The sequence below is a fragment of the Halichoerus grypus genome, chromosome 5, assembly GCF_964656455.1.
Source record: "Halichoerus grypus chromosome 5, mHalGry1.hap1.1, whole genome shotgun sequence".
Lineage (NCBI taxonomy): Eukaryota > Metazoa > Chordata > Mammalia > Carnivora > Phocidae > Halichoerus > Halichoerus grypus.
The window spans coordinates 124104665-124128034 of record NC_135716.1 but is presented as its reverse complement, the minus strand read 5'-3'; the positions used below and the strand labels follow the sequence as shown (position 1 = coordinate 124128034).

Genomic DNA, 23370 nt, shown 5'->3' with positions numbered 1-23370 from the left:
CTTGCTCTTTAAGGATGTACTTTGATACAAGTGAAGACCAAGAGATTTTTACTTAGAGCCTTTAAAATGGTAAACTCCTTAAGGGTGGGAACTGTTTTATTTACCTTTGTGATTAACATAATACCTGTCATCCAGTAGGTGCTTATTTATTCGATTCAGTAAAAATGCTGGGCATTGTTCTAAGTGCTGGAGATACAGTAGTGAACAAAACAGACAAATATGCCTACCCTCATGGAGCTTATTCTAGGGAGTGAATATTGAATGAAACCATGAATCACTGCAAAGACTCCATCTTTGTTTTCAGATAGTTCTTTGCATCAGTCTAACAAAGAATATTCTGGAGTTGTGAGTTTGAGCCCCACATTGGGTGTAGAGATTACTTAAAATCTTTAAAAAAGTAACCTGTAGTTTATTTAGTAATGGGTTGAAGACTTGGAATGGAAGAAACTTAATGATCAGATCATTCATTCATTAAACATTTACTTCTTGAGTGTGCATATGTAAAATTATTTGAAATACTCACATAATTGCCAGTTACTGTCATCCTGATTCTCATTCACTTGTGTTCTGTGTGCAACCCTGTGTAAAGGCCTCAGTTGCTAGCCAAGCCACAACCAGGGAATTTCATCTCAAATCGGATGCTACTGAGTGCCTCTGACTATTCTGACCAGCAACTCCATATTCACCAAAGTTCTAGTTGTTTGCTTGTTTATTGTCTGTCCTTCACACCAAAGTGTGAGCTCCACAGAACATCTTGTGTATTTTAGTTAGCACTGAATCCCAAGTACATAAAATAGCATGCCACAGTGTGTGTTCGTAAATAGTAACCAATCAGTCCCTGAGCACTCAAAATACAATTATATTCCCTCTCATTGGCATAACCTACATCTAGTCTTCACACTACTCAAAAAATAAAAATCTTCAACTCTAATATTCTTCTCTTAAGAAGAACTCTCTATCTTGTTTACTAATCTATCTGTTCTTCTGACACTTCCCTTTTCTTTCAATCTCTATTACTTCTTGGCCTTAGTTTGCCAGTCCCTTCAAGAATTCCCAACTCCAGGGCGCCTGGGTGGCTCAGTTGGTTAAGCGACTGCCTTCGGCTCAGGTCATGATCCTGGAGTCCCTAGATCGAGTCCCGTTTCGGGCTCCCTGCTCGGCAGGGAGTCTGCTTCTCCCTGACCTTCCCCCCCCCCCCATGTGCTTTCTCTCTCTCTCAAATAAATAAATAAAATCTTAAAAAAAAAAAAGAATTCCCAACTCCCATTCCCCTTGTCTTTCAGTAGTGTCCACTCTAAAGCCACAACTCCTAATCACTTAAAATAGACACTGGAGTTAGATGAGCTTCAGTTCACCATTTGTTACTTAAGTGCTAGGTTATTTAACCTTGCCAACTTTAACCTTTTTTGTTTCAGTTTGTTCATTTGTGTTTAAATCTGTTTTTATTTTTAAATTAAACTCTACGCCCAACGTGGGGCTCAAACTCAGATCCCAAGATCAAAAGTCATATGCTTTATTGACTGAGCCAGCCAGGCACCCCCTGAGTTTCAGTTTGTTTTTTGATACCCTAAGCATTGCTATGAAAATTAAAAATGAGATTATTGTAACCAGATGCTATTTCCCATAAGTAATGAAAACCCGTATTAAATAATAACCAAAAAATCCAGGCATAGAGTGGCCCTACGGCTGGTTGATTTACAGCTCAGCAATACATGAGATACCCATGTTTTTTTCATCTTTGCCCTCTGCCATCCTCAGCTAGTGGCTTAATGCTCCTAATGATTGCATAAGGGTTGCCATGGTTCCCAGTGTTATGCAGTCGTAACTGTAAAGTGGAAGAAGAAAGTTTCTTGTCTTTAAAAGCAAGGAAACCTTTCTACTACCTGCTTCCCCTGGACACCAATCGGACTAACCTTGTGCTGACCAAAGCTGAATCACAGGCTTACTCTAACAAGTAATGTACTTGGTTCTGAATAATTAAGATTCATCTCCTGGGGATAAGGGAGAGGGTCCCACCTTCCTAGTAATAGTTATTATTACTACTGCATTTGTGAATCTTAGGACTCTGTCCTTGGAACTTTTTTTCCCCATCTACATTCACTCTAGTATAATCTCTAGCCTCAAGGTTTTAATTTCACCTCTACTCCCAATTTTTTATCTTCCGTCTGGACTGCTTCTATGAATACTAGACTCATATATCCAACTGCTTATTAGATACTACCATTCGTAAGTTTAATAAGCATCTTAAACTTAATATGTCCAATATTGAACTCCCCAATTCCCCACCCCTCAGCTCTTCTATCTTCCTATATTAGTCAATAGCAATTTTGTTCTTTCCGTTTGCTGAAACTGAAAAATCTTGTAGTTATTATTGATTTCTCTCACATGCCACATTTGATTCACCAGGAAGTCCTACTGACTCTACCTTTAAAATAAATAATACCTCCACTGTTAAATCATTGTCCAAACCACCTGAATTATTGCAATACATTCTTATTGGTCTTCCATCATTGCCCACCATACTTTCCCACTCTTTTCTTAAAATAGAAACCAAGGCAATCCCGTCATTCTGCATAAAACTCTCCAATGGCTTCTCATCTTCCCTCAATACAAACCAAAGTCTTTAGGAGCCTACAAGACTTTACACCATCTGGCCCCTTATTATTTCTCTGAATGTCCCCACCCCATCATTTTGACACAGCCGCACCTCGAAGATGCCTGGCATTCCCTCACCTCCAGACTTCTGTACTTTGATTTTTCCCTCTACCTGGTATCAACCCCCACATCTATACGTAGCTTTCTCCCTTTCCTCTTTTAGGTCATAGTACAAATATCATTTTCTCTGTGAAGCCATTTCTGCCCACCCCATCTAAAATTTTAATTCTTTTATTTTCCTTAGCTCCTACCATCATCTAACATTGCATATAGTAGTGTTTTTAAAAATATTTTTAATTATTGGGGCGCCTGGGTGGCTCAGTTGGTTAAGCGACTGCCTTTGGCTCAGGTCATGATCCTGGAGTCCCAGGATCCAGCCCCGCATCGGGCTCCCTGCTCAGCAGGGAGTCTGCTTCTCCTTCTGACCCTCCCCCCTCTCATGCTCTCTCTCTCAAATAAATAAATAAATAAAATCTTTAAAAATATATATTTTTAATTATTAAGAAATCTTTATAGGAGTGCCTGGGTGGCTCAGTCAGTTAAACGGCTGACTCTTGGTTTCCTCACAATCTCAGGGTCCTGGGATTGAGCCTGGAGTGGAGCTCCATGCTCTGCACAGAGTCTGCTAGAGATTCTCTTCCTCTTCCTCTCCCTCTCGCTCCCCTTTTACCCCTCCCCCTACTCTCACATGCTTGCTTTCTCTCTCTCTCTCTCTCTCTCTCTCAAAAGATCTTAAAAAAAAAATCTTTATAGGGATGCCTGGTTGGCTCAGAGTTAAGCGTGGGCCTTCAGCTCCAGTCGTGAGCCCAGGGTTCTGGGGTCGAGTCCTGCGTTGAGCTCCTTGCTCAGTGGGGAGGCTGCTTCTCCCTCTGCCTGCCACTGCCATTCCCCCTGCTTGTACACACTCTCTCTTTCTCTCTCTCTGACAAATAAATAAAGAAAATCTTAAAAAAAAAAAAAAAAAAATTCTTAAAAAAATATCTTCTATCTTCCCCATTAGAACATAAAGTACATGAGGCAGGAATTTTTGTTCATACTGTATCCCCCGTACCTAGAAAGGTGCTTTGGCATATGGAAGGTCCTTAAAATGTTTGTAAAGAAATGAATGTTTATTCATCATGATTTCTTGGTTTCAGCTGGGTCCAATTTACTAATCTTACTTGTTTCCGATCAATTTCCTTCCTATTTCTCATAACTGCTATGCCAGACCATCACCATTCTTGTCAAATGCTCTACTTTCATTCTTAGCTCTGTAGTAGTGGATTTCCTTTTTAAAAAATTTTTTAAAGAACATGGCTAGCATCTATGAATTTCTTGTTCTTCCTAGTCCATCCTCTTGTCTTCAAATTTATAAATTGGTCCTTACCTATTTTCTGTTAATCTCAGAGCCCACTTCTCATTTTGTTCAAATTTTATCTGCTTATACTCTTGGTACCAAACCCTCCTATCTTCTCTGAACCTTACCTAAACAATCATTTCTTAAGTATTTTTATATATCTCATTTTCGTCTACATTGTTTTCTTCTTCTCTTGACCATCTTAAAACCTCCTTTATTCCCTCCTTTATATACAATTCTCTTCTTTCCTTCAGATGACTTTCTTGAAATGTTTAAATTTACTATTCTATTTTCATGCCCCTCTTGTTCAATTCCCTGGATTCTGGGTTTTGCTTTTCGTTGCCTATAATTACATCTACTTCAGAGGATTGTTGTGACAGATTAGATGAGGTTATATTGTTGTTAGAATAGTGCTTGCACATAGTTAATGTTTTTTTGAGTGCTTACCATGATTACCTATAACTCTTGAAACCAAAATCACTCTTGTGGGTACTCTTCTATTACCTTTCTTGACTTTCCTGTATCCTTCATGAAATGCTCCTCCTTTTGATTTTGGGACATTAGTGGTATCAGGATGCTTTCACCTTCAAGTAACAGAATTTCTCTAACAGTAAGTCCAATGATGGGTGGTTCCAGGATTGATTCAGAGATGCAACAACCCTATTGAGAACCCAGGCTCTTTCTCTCTTTACCCTCTACCATTCTCATTGTGTCACAGATGTTTATCTTCAGAGTTGTAAGATAACAAGCATTGTGTTTTCATTTTCCAAAAGTAGAAAGGCAGTGCTGGGGTTTCTCCTGGGTAGGTATTTCTTTATAGGGAAGACAGTCTGCCTAAAGTTCCCCAGGCATTTCCCTTACATCTCATTGGCCACCCCTACACCAATCACTGGCAAAAGGAAATGTGATTACTATGATTGATTTAAACTAACCAGGAGTCACTCCCCCGGGACTGGGGAAACTCCCCCTTCCTTGAGTTCATTATTTTGGAAGAAATTGGTATCTGTTAAGCAAGAAAGAAGTTAGGAATAGCTATTTGGTTCATAATCAGTAGTATCTGCCATTGCATTCTCACTTGGTCTCTGATTGCTCCTTCTCAGTGTTTTTCATTGTCTCCTCTTGATTGGTGTGCCCTTTAAATGCTGGGTATCCTAAAGTTCTGTCTTTGATACTTTCAAAAATTATTCCTCTTTTCCGCTTTAAAATACCACCTGTGTTACAATATTTTCTAAAGCTTTATTTCAGCCAAGACTTTTTTCCTAAGCCCCAATTAAGAATATCCAACTCTCTCCTGGACATCTTCATCCACATTCAATTCAATTACATATTGTTTTACTAGGTTTTTGGGAGTCAAATAAATCTTTGCCCTATATGATCTTATAGTTGGGGAGTTAGCCAGAGAAATGAGTTGTTATAACATAGATGGTAATTAGGAATGCAGTCTTAGCAAGCGATAAAATTTACCAAGTATAGAAGTAACGTAGATAAATGGGTGATCAGTAGGGTGGTAGGCATGTTCTGGTGGATCTCCTTTTTCCCTTCAAATGTACTCTTCCTATATTTTACATTCTGTACTGTCAGTAGTAGCCCAAATGAGCACACCTTTGTTTAATCTAGAAACCAGGGCAATCTAAAATCTTTCCAAATCCCCAGATACAGTTGGTTGGCAAGTTGTACACATTCTATCTTTTTATTACTTAAATTTACCCATTTGTCTTTTTATATCCTAGTCATACTTTGGGTCCCTGTAATTTCTCACTTCATTGAATTATTTACTTAGTAAAAGTTAATTGAATAGCAATGTATTATAAGGCTTTGTACTAGGGGAAAAAAAAGTTGTAGAAAAAACCCCCAAACTGGAACTCTCAGGGATGTTACGACCCTGTGGGTGAGGCATAAGCACACAGATGGTTATGTAGTTGTGATAAGTGATAGAGTGGAGATACTGGGGAAAATACGGGAAATCAAGGTCAAGGGAACCTAATCCAAGCTGGCACTCAGATTTGCCCAACTAGAGGCTGAGTCTCAAAGTGGTAGTAAGCTCCGTGCCCAGAGGGAAGAGTGGAATACACCCACACCATTTCCTTTACACATACCAAAGAAATATCACTTCAGAGACATTACTTTGGGTGACTGTATTTAATACTGATGTTGCTCAAAAACAGTTTTTTAACTGATCATCATAAATGTAGAAGATTAACAGTAGTAGTATATCATACAGTTGATCCTTCATTATTCACCACTTCTGTACTTTTTTTAAAAAAGATTTTATTTATTTATTTGACAGAGAGAGACACAGCGAGAGAGGGAACACAAGCATGGGGAGTGGGAGAGGGAGAAGCAGGCTTCCCGCTGAGCAGGGAGCCCGATGTGGGGCTCGATCCCAAGACCCTGGGATCATGACCTGAGCCGAAGGCAGACGCTTAACGACTGAGCCACCCAGGTGCCCCAATTCTGTACTTTCTTATTTGCCCTCACTAAAATTTATTTATATCCCTGAAGTCAGTATTTGGGATGTTTTCCCGGTCATTTGCAGACATATGCAGAGGCAGAGCAGCAAAAAAATATGAATCCTATGTTCCCAGCTGAGGTCCAACAAGGCAGTGCTTAGACTTCTTATTTTAACGCTCATAACAAGCCTTTGTGATCTATTCGTGCATTTTTGTATTTTTTGCACTAGTATGCGTTTTGTTGGTGATTTCACTCTTTAAAGAAATGTTTCAACATAGGGCTGAATTGCTGTCTAGTGTTCCTAGGCAAAAGAACGCTTCGATGTGCCTTATGGAGAGAATCGATGTGTTGGATAAGCTTCATTCAGGCATGAGTTACAGTGCTATTGGCCATGAGTTCAATGTTAAATTGAATGAGGTGTCTTGAAACAGAAACACACATCAAACAAGGTTATGTGTTGATGAGTTGACTTAACCCTGCCATTTCCCTTAGGGGCAATGGTTTAGTATTCGCTAATTCAGCATCCATGACAACTTTAAAGAACATAACTATGGCAAATAATGAGAATCGACTATTTTGTGGGTAAATTTGATTTTGGGTAATAGCCAACGTCATTTATGGCCAGGAGGAATGGGTTAGATGAGGATGGTTAAGCTGGACAATATGGAGGTCTGATTATTAAAGTCTCTATCAACCTTTTAAAACATTCTGCCCTTGTGATAAACAAATAGCTTACTCACCACCCTAAATATTCTAATATATTCTCCTTAGCAGACATGCCCAGGTTGGGAATAAGCTTACAGGTTTTATTTTACCATCAGCCAGGCTGATGTTTTATAGTGAAAGCTGTGTTTAATAGTGAAAACTATTTTTTTTTTTTTTAGTTTTTTAAAAGTTTACTAGATACAATAAAATTTCATTATGGTGTATGCTTATACTTCCCTCTTCCTCTAGTCAAGAATAAATTGTATAAAGCAAAGGTTGGCAAACATTTTTTTGTTAAAGGCCAGACAGTAAATTTTTAGGTTTTGTGGGCTGTGGTCTCTGCCGCAACCCCTCAACGCTGCCCCTGTCTTGCGAAAGTGGCAACAGATACTAGGTACTATTATATATATTTGTATTGTAAACTCCTGATACTGTTTCATCCTTCATGGCTTATAACACAGTAGCACCTCAATAACAGTTGCCTTGACTTCCTGATTTAGCTTCTATAATAAAAAGGCTATATTTTAAGATATTTAAAAGTCATACGTTAAAAACCATCCATTTAAAATTAAATTATTCTTGGGGCACCTGGGTGGCTCAGTGAGTTAAGCCACCAGCTCTTGATTTCGGCTCAGGTCATGATCTCAGGGTCCTGGAATCGAGCCCCAAGCCCAGTGTGGGGCTCCCCGCTCAGAGGTGAGTCTGCTAGGGTTTCTCTCCCTCTACCCTTCCCCCCACTTGCATTCTCTCTCTCTCTCAAATAAATAAATCTTTAAAAAAATAATAACATTAAATTATTCTTGAATCGTATTTTTTTTCCTCATCTTTAAATGTCCTTCTTTAAGCAATTATAGCAGTTTGGACTTGTATTTGGAATTAGGCAGTCAATGGCCTAATTTTATAGTAGTTGGTGAATACTATAGAACATGTTGGCTTATTTTATACATTTCCTAATACTTAACATTTGGTAGGTTGCAATAAAGTCTTTGAATCATAATTAAATCACAGTAGCAGTGGTTTAATTATTATGACTTTATGGATGCAATGTGTTATAAAGATATTTGGTAGTTTGGGTTAGGTACTGATTTAAATAAAAAGAAATCAATTTAGAGTTATAAACAGTTGGAGAGCTAAACAGACTTGCTAGATAATCAGTTTATTGCAGTTTTGGCTAAGATTTTTTTTTTTTTAAAGATTTTATTTATTTATTTGTCAGAGAGAGAGAGCACAAGCAGGGGGAGGGGCAGAGGGAGAAGCAGGCTCCTCACTGAGCAAGGAGCCCGATGGGGGGCTCGATCCCAGGACCCTGGGATCATGACCCGAGCCGAAGGCAGACGCTTAACCAACTGAGCCGCCCAGGCGCCCCTTGGCTAATGTTCTAACAGTTCAGTGAAATAGCAGCCTGTGTTCTTTCCTGCCTCTCCTCTGTGCTACAGACTTTTTTCCTTGTATTACTTGTCTTATTCCAAGGAACCGTTGGCTTCACTGTGGCCACAGACTGCTCCCTTTTGTTTTCCAGCGGATTCTGATGCCTTCTCTGACTCCTTATGAGAGGAGAAACTTTAGAAAAGAATGAAGTGAAAATCACATAAGTTCCTCATTTCCTAGTGATGCTTTTACTTTCAACACTGTGAAAGTAATGTACTAAGTGAACATGTGTAAATGGAGCCATTCCCACTACTTTAAAGTATCATTTCAAAAAATACAAGTACCTTTTTTAAAGATTTTATTTATTTATTTGAGAGAGAGAGAAAGCATGTGAGAGAGAGAGAGAGAGAGAGAGCAGGAGCAGGGGGAGGGGCAGAAGAAGAAGCAGGTTGCCCTCTGAGCAGGGAGCCCGATGAGGGGCTCAATCCCAAGGTCATGACCTGAGCCGAAGGCAGACGCTTAATCGACTGAGCTACCCAGGCGTCCCTCAAGTATTTTTTCTTAAAGATAAAAAATGGAATACTAGGGGCACCTGGGTGGCTCAGTCGTTAAGCGTCTGCCTTCGGCTCGGGTCATGATACCAGGGTCCTAGGATCGAGCCCTGCATCGGGCTCCCTGCTCCGCGGAAAGCCTGCTTCTCTCTCTCCCACTCCCCCTGCTTGTGTTCCCTTTCTCTCGCTGTGTCTCTCTCTGTCAGATAAATAAATTTTTTAAAAAATCTTTAAGGGGCGCCTGGGTGGCTCAGTTGGTTAAGCGACTGCCTTCGGCTCAGGTCATGATCCTGGAGTCCCTGGATCGAGTCCCGCATCGGGCTCCCTGCTCGGCAGGGAGCCTGCTTCTCCCTCTGACCCTCCCCCCTCTCATGTGCTCTCTCTCTCCCTCATTCTGTCTCAAATAAATAAATAAAATCTTTAAAAAAAAAAAAAATCTTTAAAACAAATGGAATGCTATTTTTCAATGTTACTGAGGTAAAATTGACAAAACTGTAAGATACTTGAGATAATTTGATGTATGTTTACATTGTAAAAGGATTCCTCCCCTCTAGTTAATTCACATCCATCACCTCACATATTTACCTAAGATAGTAAACATTTCACAAATCTGCATGTGATCCTTGCACAGGGGCCTTGCTAATCTTTCATTGTTATTCCAATGATAGTGTATGTGTTGCTGAAGTGAGCACGGGGATACTATTTTATATAAGTAAAAATGGACTTTTCTTTAGAGTGCATCTGTTAAGATTTTATTTCCATAAATGCACATGTGAGAGATGTGTATGTGTGATACTTAAGTTCATAGGTTGAGATTTCTGAAAAATTGGACTATAGCACTGGTGATTCGTAGAAACCTCTATGTCTACACTGGCTGATACAGTGGCCACTAGCCACATGAAAGCTAAGGACCTGAAATGTGGCTATCTGAATTGAGATGTTGTATAAGTGTAAAATTCGTACTGGATTCTGAGACTTAGTGCCAAAAAAGAGTGTAAAAGATTATTATTATCGATAGGATTTAGAAAGAAAGAGGGGGACGGGGAGGGTTTTCAGTTTGGACCAAGAACACAAAGCCCAATGGAAAAGAGCATAAAATGTGTGTGATACAGCAAAAAAACTGGTCAGATTATATAGCAGAGGATTTAGGAAGGCTCATATTAGGAAGCTGGCAGAAAAAGTTATGGTCAGATTGTTGAGAGTTTTGAATGTCATTTTTTTTTTAAAGATTTTATTTATTTATTTGAGAGAGAGAATGAGAGAGAGAGAGAGAGAGCATGAGAGGGGGAGGGTCAGAGGGAGAAGCAGACTCCCTGCCGAGCAGGGAGCCCGATGCGGGACTCGATCCCGGGACTCCAGGATCATGACCTGAGCTGAAGGCAGTCGCTCAACCAACTGAGCCACCCAGGCGCCCCTTGAATGTCATTTTTTTAACTCAATAACAACATTATTATCGTTATAATGATTACATGTTGTAATGATAATATCTTAGATTTATTGGGTTAAATAAAATACATTATTAAGATTAATTTTACTTTTCTCTTTACTTTTATTAAAATGTGGATTCTAGAAATGCTTATATGATATATGTGGCTCACTTTATATTTCTGTTGGACAGCATTGCTCTAGATTATATGATCTTTCAACATAGTCAAAGTGTTATAATCAAATACCAATTTACAAGACCCATTTAAAATGACCTAGAATTCTATAGTTTTTTTTTTTAGCTCTCTGATTCAGTATTAAAAAGTAATATAGAGAATACTTTATTTTAACTAATTCCAAAATGCTAGGAAAGTATGAGATTAGCTCACTGTATATTCACTAGTCCTCTAGTAAGTTTTTCAATGACTTCTTGTAAAAAAGGGTACAAAGAAGGGCAAGTTGTTCCTGGGCTATTTTTTTTTTAAAGATTTTATTTATTTATTTGACAGATAGAGACAAAGCGAGAGAGGGCACACAAGCAGAGGGAGTGGGAGAGGGAGAAGCAGGCTTCCTGCTAAGCAGGGAGCCCGATGTGGGGCTCGACCCCAGGATCCTGGGATCATGACCTGAGCCGAAGGCAGACGCTTAACGACTGAGCCACCCAGGCGCCCCTAAATTTTTATAAACTTTTTTTTTTTAGGAACTTTTTTTTTTTTTTTTTTAAGATTTTATTTATTTGACAGAGAGAGACACAGCGAGAGAGGGAACACAAGCAGGGGGAGTGGGAGAGGGAGAAGCAGGCCTCCCGCCAAGCAGGGAGCCCGACGCGGGGCTCGATCCCAGGACCCTGGGATCATGACCTGAGCCGAAGGCAGATGCTTAATGACTGAGCCACCCAGGCGCCCCAATATAAACTTTTTTTTTAGCACAAATTTATTTACTAACCAAAGGGATGATCCTAATTAAATCAACACTTTGAAAGAGATGCATGTGAAATGTTTGTGATAAAGATAATTGAACACAGTAATGAAAAAAAAAACAGTATGGAGATTTGCTCATTGAACTGAGCTTGTTCATCCTCACAGCTAATTCCTGTCCACAATGATGATGGAATTTTTACTCTACTTTTTCATAGACCCGAGTACAGGTGACATTATTCATGACGCATTCCACCACTAATTTCCCATTTTCCAATTTTCTTATGATTGTGCTTTCCTTCCCATCCCATTCCTGATGTTGAACCAACGCGCCGTCTGTGAAGTTGCAGACGGTCTCAGTTTTTCTGCCATCAGCTGTAGTTTCTTCAAACTTCTCTCCCAGGTTACATGAAAACTGTGTTGTTTTCAAAGTGCTCTCAGTTTTTATGGTGAGGTTTTTGCCGTCAGAAGAGATGATACAATCTGGTTTGGCCATTGCACCCACTTTTCGCAGAGCCATTCCCACTCCTACTTCCTTCATGTATTCGTCAAAGCCTTTGCTTTCCACTCAGCGCCATCTTCCTACCAGCTGCTGAATGGTGGCCATGGTGTGTGCGGGCCGGCGGGCCTAGCAAGCAGAGCAGAGTGGGGCATCGGGAGCGTGGCTTCCTAATTTTTATAAACTTCTTAAAGCAATTTCATGTTATCTTATTTTTTTGAAGGCGTGTACTTTTAAATTTTATTTATTTTTATTTTTTAATATTTATTTATTTATTTTTAGAGAGAGAGGAGAGGGGAGGGGTAGAGGGAGAGAAAGAATCTTAAGCAGGCTCCACACCCAGTGGGGAGCCCAATGTGGGGCTGGATCTCATGACCCTGAGATCATGACCTGAGCCCAAATCAAGAGTTGGACGCTCAACTGACTAAGCCACCCAGATGCCCCTGTTTATTTATTTTAAAATTTTATTTTTAAGTAATTTCTACACCCAACGTGGGGCTCAAACTCACAACCCCAGGATCAAGAGTTGCATGCTCCAAGACTGAGCCAACCAGGTACCCCTGTACTTTTAAATTTTGTTGTAAATCTTTTCTTTTGTAAAGGCCATTAATTCAATAAAATTAAATGTGTATATTCAATTATAGTGCTTTCTGCAGGAAAAGTATTAAAATCAAGCAATGACACAGTATTAAAACTTGAAAACTTTGGGAGTTACCAATATAACTATAGTGATAAAGTGCTGGGAAATTCCAATGGTACAGACAGTAGTCCAAGGAGAATTATGACTGATAAAAGCTCTGTTCTCTTTTTTTTTTTTTAAAGATTTTATTTATTTGACACAGAGAGAGACAGCAAGAGCAGGAACACAAGCAGGGGGAGTGGGAGAGGGAGAAGCAGGCTTCCTGCCGAGCAGGGAGCCTGATGTGGGACTCGATCCCAGGACCCTGGGATCATGACCTGAGCTGAAGGCAGACGCTTAACGACTGAGCCACCCAGGCGCCCAGCTCTGTTCTCTTTTTAGGTTAGTTTGACATCTTTTACTGTTACTCTCGAAGCTTACAAATGTTAATGAAACTTTGTCAAGAATATACCTTAGAACCAAGAAAGTAATTTCACTAGCTTCAAAGTAAACTGACACTTAAGAAATGTCAGGGATGGGGTGTCTGGGTATGGACATTGGGGAGGGTATGTGCTATGGTGAGTGCTGTGAATTGTGTAAGACTGATGAATAACAGACCTGTACCCCTAAAACAAATAATACATTGTATGTTAATAAAGTTTTTTTTTAATAAAAAAATAATAATAAAAAAGAAATGTCAGATACCTGGGACCCCTGGGTGGCTCAGTTGGTTAAGTGTCTGCTTTCAGCTCAGGTCATGATCCCAGGGTCCTGGAATTGAGTTCTGCATTGGGCTCCCTGCTCAGCGGGGAGTCTGCTTCTTCCTCTGCCTGCCGCTCCCCTTGCTTGTGCTCTCTCTCTCTCTTTGACAAATAAATAAATAAAATCTAGAAAGAAAGAAAGAAAGAAAAAGAAAGAAAAAAAGAAAGGAATGTCAAATACCTTTTAAAAGAAAGTTTGTTTTTGGGGCTCCTGGCTGGCTTAGTCGGTGGAGCATGCCACTCTTGATCTTGGGGTTGTGAGTTTGAGCCCCACATTGGGCATAGAGGTTTTGTAGAAAAAAAAAGTTTTTTCAAAGACCTAATGAATTAACCCTTTTTGAAGAACATGAAGGAGCAGTCATTAAGTTAAAAAAATGACATTCAAAACTCTCAACAATCTAACCATAACTTCTTTTGTCAGCTTCTTAATGTGAGCCTTCCTAAATCCTATGCTGTAATCTGACCAGTCTTTTTGCTGTATCACATACATTTTATGCCCTTTTCCATGGGGCTTTGTGTTCTCGGTCCAAATAGAAAACCTTCCCCATGCCCCTCTTTCTTTCTAAATCCTATCAATCTTTCAAGACCCTGCTCATATTTTTCTTTTATAAAACTTCCCCATACCAGCCCAAGATGAGCATATAATTAACATTTGTATGTATTTTATTTTTGTAAAGCCCTTTCACATATTTTCTCATTCTTTATGTCAGTCTAATGAGATAAATGATGTTATCTATTTCATAGAATAAGGAAACTGAGTCTCAGAGATACAGTCATTTTTCCAGAACTTCATATAGATACTAAATAGTGAAGCTAGGAATATTAGAACCAATTCCTCTCATTCCAAGTTTCATTGTCTACTCTCTATGGTCCCTTAAATCCTGTGACAGTTACATAACACACTTACTTAAAGCCATTAATTGTTACCCTATGTGTATCAAACTGTTTAACTTGATTGTTAGCCGTAGGCTTGGAGGGATATGTACAGATTGTTCATGGGGACGGGGGGAATAAATGGAAAAGGTGAAGAGAGCTGAATACATTTCTTTTTTTTTTTTTTTTTTAAGGATTTTATTTAATATTTGAGAGAGAGTAAGAGAGAGAGCATGAGAGCAGAGTTGGGGGCAGAGTGAGAAGCAGATGCCCAGCTGAGCAAGGAGCCCAGTGCAGGGCTCGATCCCGGGGCCCTGGGGTCATGACCTGAGCCAAAGGCAGACGCTCAACCGACTGAGCCACCCAGGCGCCCCTGAATACACTTCTTGATAATAGAATCAAAGAGGTCATTAAGAGCTCTTCACCAGTCCACTTGCTCTTCTGAAAGCATTATACTTTTTTAAAACTGTGATACCTAGCCTTGCTCCTTTTCCTCTACCTATCTTAGTGCCAAATTTTTAGTATAATTCTTAAAGCAGAGCTAAACAGCGAGGTCTTCCCTGACCATCCTGGGTAAGGTAGCCCCTCTCCATCAATTCCTGCCTTAGAAACATTTAAAATTTTTCTTCAAAGCACTTCAAACTATCTAAAATTCTATCATTTCTTTATTAACTCGTTTCTTGGTTGTCTTCTCCCACTAGAATATGAGTTGAATGAAAGTGAGGATGTTGTGTATCTCTTTTATAGCACATAGTAAGCACTTAGTAAATATTTGCTGAATGAGATACTTTATTCATGGAAAATGTTCACTATGATAATATCCATCTTTTAAAACAAGTTTTATAGTACTCATCAAATACTATACAATATGCGCTCAAATTCTGTTGACTGTTTAATTCCAAATATGAGTCCAAATTACTGTAATAACCTAAAAAAGGACATTTTATAGTTAAGAAAAAAATAGGATTTCTAGAACATTTAAATAGGGTTTAATGTCTTATAGACACTTGCCTTAAGTTTACTTATTCTGTCTTATAACCTAGATGGAGTAAGAAATGAATCTCTTTAATATTTTTCTATTTTTTTCCCTAAAGATAAATTTGCATTTGTAATGATGACAAAATTTTTAGGTATTGTAACTCATGCTCAAAGTCTAAGGTTTTTCTAAAATTTAGCATCTGAGTTCCAAACTTACAACAGAAACTGCAGCAACAGGAACTAGGGCTGGAAAGATCTGACTCTAAAATCAAAGATACATATTTTAAGGGGCACCTGCCTGGCTCAGTCAGTAGAGCTTGCGACTCTTGATCTCCAGGTCATGAGTTCAAGCTCCTCGTTGGGTATAGAGATTACTTAAAAACAAAACAAAACAAAAAACATATTTTAAGAATACAAACATTGTACCTTTTTCACATTTATTTTTAAATTTTTAAGTAGACTTTATTTTTTTTTAGAGCAGTTTTAGGTTCACACAAAATTGAGTGGAAGGTTTCCCATAAACCTCCACACATGCACAATCCCCCCACCCCATTATCAATGTCTCCCACTAAATAGGACATTTATTTACAACTAATGAATTTAAATTGATGCATCATTATCACCCAGAGTCTATAATTTACATTAGGGTTCACTTCTGGTGTTGTACATTCTATGAATTTGGACAAATGTATAAGGACACGTGCCCACCATTTCAGTATTATACAGAGCAGTTTCACTGCCCTAAAAATCCTCTGTACTCTACCTATTTATCCTTCCCTTCCTACTAACCCCTGACTACCACTGATTTTTTTTTTTTTTTTTTTACTGTCACCATAGTTTTACCTTTTCCAGAATGTCATATAGTATATAGTCTTTTCAGACTGGTTTCTTTCACTTAGTAATATACATTTACAGTTCCATGTCTTTTCATGGTTTGCTAGCTCATTTCTTTTTAGTACTGAATAATATTCCATTGTCTGAATGACCATAGTTTATCACATTCACCTACTAGAGGACATCTTGGTTGCTTCCAAGCTTCCAAATTTGGGCAGTTACGAATGAGGCTGCTATAAATATCCATGTGCAGGTTTTTGTGTAGACCTAGTTTTTCAGTTCCTTTGAGTAAATACCAAGGAACATGATTGTGGGATCGTATGATAAGTGTATGTTTAGTTTTCTAAGAAACCATCAAATTATCTTCCAAAGTGTACTATTTTGCACTCCCACCAACAATGAATGAGAATTCCTATTGCTCTACATCTTTGCCAGCATTTGGTATTGCCAGTGTTCTGGATTTTGGCCATTCTAATAGCTTTGTTGTGGTATATTTGTTTTTATTTGCATTTCACTGATGACATTTGATATGGAGTATCTTTTCATATGCTTATTTGCCATCTGTATATCTTCTTTGGTGAGGTTTCTGTTAAGGTCTTTGGCCCATTTTTTAATTGGTTTGTTTTCTTATTGTTGAGTTTTAAGAATTCTTTACATATATATTTTTGTTTTGTTTTTCCATTTTAAAATTTAAGTGAATTAATAAACATATAATGTATTATTAGTTTCAGAGGTAGAGGTCAGTGATTCATCAGTCTTATATAATACCCAGTGCTCATTACATCACATGCCCTCCTTAATGTCCCTCACCTGGTTACCCCATCCCTCTACCCCTCTCCCCTCCAGCAACCCTCAGTTTTTTTCCTATGATTAAGAGTCTCTTATGGTTTGTCTCCCTCTCTGGTTTCGTCTTCTTTTATTTTTTCCTCTCTTCCCCTATGATCCTCTGTTTTGTTTCTTAAATTCCACATATGAGTGAGATCATATGATAATTGTCTTTCTCTGACTTATTTCGCTTAGCATAATACCCTCTAGTTCCATCCACATCATTGCAAAGGGTAAGATTTCATTTTTTAATGGCTGAGTAGTATTCCATTGTGTATATATATCACATCTTTATCCATTCATCTGTTGATGGACATCTGGGCTCTTTCCATAGTTTGGTTATTGTAGACACTGCTGCTATAAACGTTGGGGAGTAGGTGCCTCTTCGGATCACTATATTTATATCTTTGGGGTGAATATCCAGTAGTGCAATTGCTGGGTTGTAGGGTAGCTCTATTTTCAACTTTTTGAGGAACCTCCATACTGTTTTCCAGAGCGGCTGCACCAGCTTACATTCCCACCAACAGTGTAGGAGGGTTCCCCTTTCTCCACATTCTTGCTAACATCTGTCGTTTCCTGACTTGTTAATTTTAGCCATTCTGACTGGTGTGAGGTGGTATCTCATTGTGGTTTTGATTTGTATTTCCCTGATGCCGAGTCATGTTGAACATTTTTTCATGTGTCTGTTGGCCATTTGTATGTCTTCTTTGGAGAAATGTCTGTTCATGTCTTCTTCCATTTCTTGTTTGGATTATTTGTTCTTTGGGTGTTGAGTTTAATAAGTTCTTTATAGATTTTGGATACTAGCTCTTTATCCAATAAGACATTTGCAAATATCTCCCATTTTGTCAGAAGGGAAACAAAGTTCTTTATATATTTAGGATAATAGTCTTTTATCAGATATGTCCTTTTTTTTTTCTCCCAAGATTTTACTTAAATTCAGGTTAGTTAACATATAGTGTAGTATTGGTTTCAGGAGTAGACCTTAGTGATTCATCACTTACATATAAAACCCAGTGCTCATCCCAAGTGGTCTCCTTAATGCCCATCACCCATTTAGCCCAACCCTCCACCCATCTCCCCTCCAGCAACCCTCAGTTTGTTCTCTATAGTTAAGAGTCTCAAAAGGGCCATATGCACCCCAATGTTCATAGCAGCAATGTCCGCAATAGCCAGACTATGGAAAGAGCCGAGGTGCCCTTCAGCAGATAAATGGATAAAGATGTGGTCCATATATACGATGGAATATTACTCAGCCATCAGAAAGGATGAATACCCAACTTTTACATCAACATGGATGGGACTGGAGGAGATTATGCTAAGTGAAATAAGTCAATCAGAGAAAGTCAATTATCATATGGTTTCACTTATTTGTGGAACATAAGGAATAGCATGGAGGACATTAGGAGAAGGAAGGGAAAAATGAAGGGGGGGCAATTGGAGGGAGAGATGAACCATGAGAGACTATGGACTCCGAGAAACAAACTGAGGGTTTTAGAGGGGGGTGGAGGGATGGGTTAGCCTGGTATTGGGTATTAAGGAGGGCACATATTGCATGGAGCACTGGGTGTTCTATGAAACCAATGAATCATGGATCACCACATCAAAAACTAATGATGTATTGTATGGTGACTAACATAATAAAAATAAAATTTAAAAAAAAAGAGTCTCTTATGGTTTGCCTTCCTCTCTGTTTGTTTTTTTTTTTTCTTTTTACGATTTTATTTATTTATTTGACAGAGGCACAGCGAGAGAGGGAACACAAGCAGGGGGAGTGGGAGAGGGAGAAGCAGGCTTCCCGCGGAGCAGGGAGCCCGATGTGGGGCTCGATCCCAGGACCCTAGGACCATGACCTGAGCCGAAGGCAGACACTTAACTACAGCCACCCAGGCGTCCCTCCTCTCTGTTTTTATCTTATTTCATTTTTCATTCACTTCCTCTACGTTCATCTGTTTTGTTTCTTAAGAATTCCCATATGAGTGAAATCATATGGTATTTGTCTTTCTCTGATTGACTTATTTCGCTTAGCATAATACTAGTTCCATCCACATTGTTGCAGATTCAGATGTCTTTTGAAATATTTTCTCCCAATCTGTGGCTTATTTACTCATTCTCTTGACAATATCTTTTTCAGCAGAAAATTATAATTTTAATTGCAGTCCAGCTTATCAATTCTCTCTTTCATGAACTGTTCCTTTGGTATTGTATTTAAAAATCATTGCCAAACCAAAGGTCATCTAGATTTTTTCATATGTCCTAGGAGTTTTATAGTTTTGCATTTTATACTTAGGTCTGTGATCCATTTTGAGTTAATTCTTTTTTTTTTTAATTTTATTGAAAACTTTACTTGAAAAAATAAAATTCCAAATATTCTGGTGAGACAAACCCCTGTTCTTGCTTTGAGGTCTGTGAATCAGGCTGTGACATTTTGTGTGGTCTGTAGCCTATTGACTCGAGGTGAGTCGGGTTTCCTAGGGAACCTGCAAGGCTTGGGGCTTTTCTCTGCCCTTGGCCTAAGGGACAAAAGTGGGCTAAGCCAGTTTTTGTCATGCTGGGAGGCTGGAGTGAGGGGTCCGTCTGGGCTGGGGGAACCACAGCTCTTCTGTTCCCCATGGCAGTGTCTCGGGCCTCTTCAGAAAAGAGGAGTCTGAAGTGGAAAGACAACAAGGGCGGGTGGACTCCCCAGGATGGGTCTCTGGAGGTAGATGTGATCATGACCATACAAGCAAGTCTAAGACCTCAGGTGAGCAGACAAAGCCTGTGCCTTTGAAGGCTGGAAGTTTGCTCAGGCCCTAGGCCAGGATGCCCTTTGGATGGTTCTTTTGGAAATGAGAAGGCCCCTGGAGTTTTTCTGCCCTGCTTACCCATCTGGGCTCTTGCTATGGGTGGGGAGCTAGCAGCCTGCTTGGGGCTCTTGGTGCCAGGCTCATTGCAGAGGGCTGGTGAGGTAGAGCAGGGGCCACTGCTGTCCCCGTACTTCTCTCAGGGGAGGGCCTTTTGCTGGCTGACGCCTGAGCCTAAGCTTGACAAGGGCAAAGACCAGAGAGGTGTCCCAGGAGTCTTTGAAAGGGTGGTGAGGACTCAGTCATCAGCCACAACAGAGAGGGCTCTGAGCTCACTCAGTCTGGCCTCGTTCTCCCTCTCCCATTGCTCATCAGGGTGGCCAGGCTGGTCAAGCTGCTGGGTCAGGTCTCCAAAGATCTTCTGCATTTCAGAGTAGTACCAAACCTAGGCTCGGATCAGGGCCTCAAAGCTGGGCTGGATGGAAGTAGTCGAGCCGGCTGTGGTAGAACCTCGGCACGTCATCCAGGAGCTGCTTGTTCTTGGCCTCAAAGTCATCCTGCACAGGCCGCAGCTCTTCTCGGCCCTGGTGGAGTTTGGCCAGCACGGGCCCCGTCTTCTCCTTCTCCTCGTACTTCTCCACCTTGGCCTGCAATCTCCAGTAGTCCTGCCAGGCCTGCTCCTGCTGTTTCACCGCCATGTTTAGGCTTGGGAAGACACTGCCGAACTTTTTTAAGGGTTCAGTCACGGTCTTTTGAATCTGGTTCACCTTTTCCTGGTTGAAGATGTCCTTCCCCTTCATGGCTGTGTCCAGAGCTGTCACCATGTTCAGGAAGTCCTGGTCTTGCTCGCAGAGGGGATTGGAGAGCAAATCCAAGGATATCTTCCCGGCAGATTTGGACATGGCCAGGTCAGCAACGGTGCTCTTCTTCATGTCCTTCTGCAGCCTCCTGGTCTGCTCCTCCAGCTGCTGGAGTTTTCCATACTCCCTCTCAAAATCTCTCTCCATTGTTTTGGGGACAATCTGTTTCTTGGGCTACCCGGTCTTGAAAGGAATCCAGCTCACGGTTCCGAACCTGGCCCTGCCGCCGGGGTCCTCAGCTGCAACTGGGTCCTCAGGGCATTTTGAGTTAACTCTTGTGAAAGGTTTAAGGTCTGTGTCTAGATTCATTTCTTTGCAAGTGGATGTCCAGTTGTTCAGCACTATTTGTTGAAAAGACTATTTTTTCTCCATTGTATTGCCTTTGTTCTTTTGTCAAAGATTAGTTGACCATATTTATACGTGTCTATTTCTGGGTTCTCTATTCTGTTCTATTGGTCTATTTGCCTGTTCTTTCACCAATACCACACTGCTTGATTACTGTGTTTGAAATAGTCAATGTATTTGAGATTTGCATTTGAAATACAATGAATGCTACCTATGTGAAAGTATAATGATTTTAAATTTTAACAGAGTCAAGATGAGTAAGTAGCAAATATTAACTCGGCTATTTGGAAAGAGCCATTTATTCTTAGTTTGACAGCTGTTGTGTGTGGATGTATATAAAAAAGTAAATGTAAATAAGGACATTTTATTATTCGTATGGTATGGTAATTTTTTTCTAGAAAAAAGTTCTTCTAGTTCATATGATGAGATCATTGTCATCACAATAGTAGCTAACATTTTCATAGTCCTCATTATGTGCCAGTCACATTTAAGTGTATCACACATTTATCTCATTTAATCCTCACGTCAGCCCTATGAAGTAATATTAATGCTAATCCCACTTGACAGATGAGGAAACTGAGGCACAGAAAAGTTAAGTCAAAGACCACACAGCTAGTAAGTGGTGTTGTCAGAACTCTAACCTAGGCAGTCTGGCTCCAAAATCTGTGTTTTTAACCACTACACTGTCAGTATTCCCTGGTGCCACCCTAGCAAATTTTATAACCACGATTCAGCTATCTAAAGCACTGTGGGAACAAGGTGTAAAAGAGCCTCGGTTTGTTTATTCTGGGATAAGAAGTACTGGGGAATGGAAGTCACAACTTACTAAAATTAATTACTTGATGAGAAATTTCTGGACTAAATGTACCCATTTAAGAATTAAATATTGACAGAAAAAGTTTCCAACAGGAGCATTGGTAAAATATTAGAAGTCATCTGTCTTTAAGTATTTAAGTGATGATCTGAATTTCAATAGTGATTTCTTCTGACACTCTGGAAGGCATGCTGTCTTTCTTCGTACTAATGTATTATAAACTGAGAAATGATTTGTGAATTGCAGGAAAAAAAAACTTTTTTATTGTCTATTAATAAAGCCAAAGTAGAAGGTGAAGAAGGCATCAGTTGAATGACTAGTTATGTACTTTAAAGATTGTGTGTGGTAAAGTGCTATTTTTAGCTCTCATGATCTAAACATATATAATATTTTAAACTGTGATTATACAATCAAAAAGGACTCATTCTTCTGTAAAAATATTTATCTGTAATTACTATGAAAGCATAATATCACAAATAAGGAAGCTTTGTTGAAGTTTTTGGAAAAAAAAAAGTCATTAGAATGTTTACTTAATTCTGGCCCATGTCTCCCTAAGATAGAGTGACACACTTCCTCCACATATATTATTGGGCACAAAAACTGTTAAACTGTGTTTAAAAAAAAAACTTTGATAAACAAAATAATAAACACACTTAAGTTTTCTGATTTGGTTGAAAAAATTAAAATCTCTTAAAATATATTGTAGCTTACCTTCAGTTAGAGATGAATCACCCCTACCCCAGCATGAGAATTTAAGCTTGTAAACTGTAAACATTAAGGAGAAAATCTCTTTGTAATTTTCATTTATTTATTTACTTACTTATTTTTAAGTAAGCTCTACACCCAATATGGGGCTTAAACTCAGGACCCCAAGATCAAGAGTCACATGTCATGCCAACTGAGCCAGCCACACATATATATACCTATAAAATCATATAAGCAGGATTTATGTGATTTTTTTTTTTTTTAAAGATTTTATTTATTTGACAGAGAGAGACGCAGCGAAAGAGGGAACACAAGCAGGGGGAGTGGGAGAGGGAAAGCAGGCTTCCCGAGGAGCGGGGAGCCCGATGCGGGGCTCGATCCCAGGACCCTGGGATCATGACCTGAGCTGAAGGCAGACACTTAACGACTGAGCCACCCAGGCGCCCTGGGATTTATGTGATTTTTAAACAATATTTCAAATAGACTATTATGTAGTTTTTTGGCTTTGCTTTTATTTTTACTTTATTTTTTTATTTTTATTTTAAAGATTCCATCTATCTGAGAGAAAGAGCACGAGTAGGGGGGGAGAGGGAGAAGTGGACTCCCCGCTGAGCAGGGAGCCCATTGTGGGGCTCAATCCTGGACTCTGGGATCATGACCTGAGCCAAAGGCAGATGCTTAACCGACTGAGCCACCCAGGTGACCCTTTTTGTACTTTTAAAAATATTAAATGAGCCTTGTTCACATCTCAGCTCCATTTTCCCTAAAAACTGCCACTACTTTTCCCTTTACATACTATTTTTGTCATGATAATTATTTTTTAAATTTTTTTTAAAGATTTTATTTATTTATTTGCCAGAGAGAGAAAAGAGCACAAGCAGGGAGAACGGCAGGCAGAGAGAGAAGCAGGCCTTTTGCCGAGCAAGGAGCCCGATGTGGGACTCCATCCCAGGACCCCAGGATCATGACCTGAGCCGAAGGCAGACGATTAACCGACTGAACCACCCAGGCGTCCCTCGTGATAATTATTTATAGGAATGACAGTTGGTTACACACCCCCATTTAA

At 39.5% G+C, this 23370-nt stretch overlaps 1 protein-coding gene, 1 non-coding gene and 2 pseudogenes across 3 annotated transcripts in view; 1 reads left to right on the top strand and 3 right to left on the bottom strand.

The window, feature by feature from the left end:
• DNAJB4 (DnaJ heat shock protein family (Hsp40) member B4) overlaps window positions 1-23370 on the top strand; it is a 46784-nt gene that overhangs the window by 9206 nt on the left and 14208 nt on the right. The gene's annotated exons all lie outside the window — the stretch shown is intronic.
• LOC118549161 (U6 spliceosomal RNA) lies at window positions 9653-9758 on the bottom strand. The gene has a single exon (XR_004923947.1). It is a non-coding gene; the product is annotated as a U6 spliceosomal RNA (small nuclear RNA).
• On the bottom strand, window positions 11407-12071 carry LOC118549147 (fatty acid-binding protein 5 pseudogene; annotated as a pseudogene).
• On the bottom strand, window positions 19879-20693 carry LOC118549146 (bridging integrator 3 pseudogene; annotated as a pseudogene).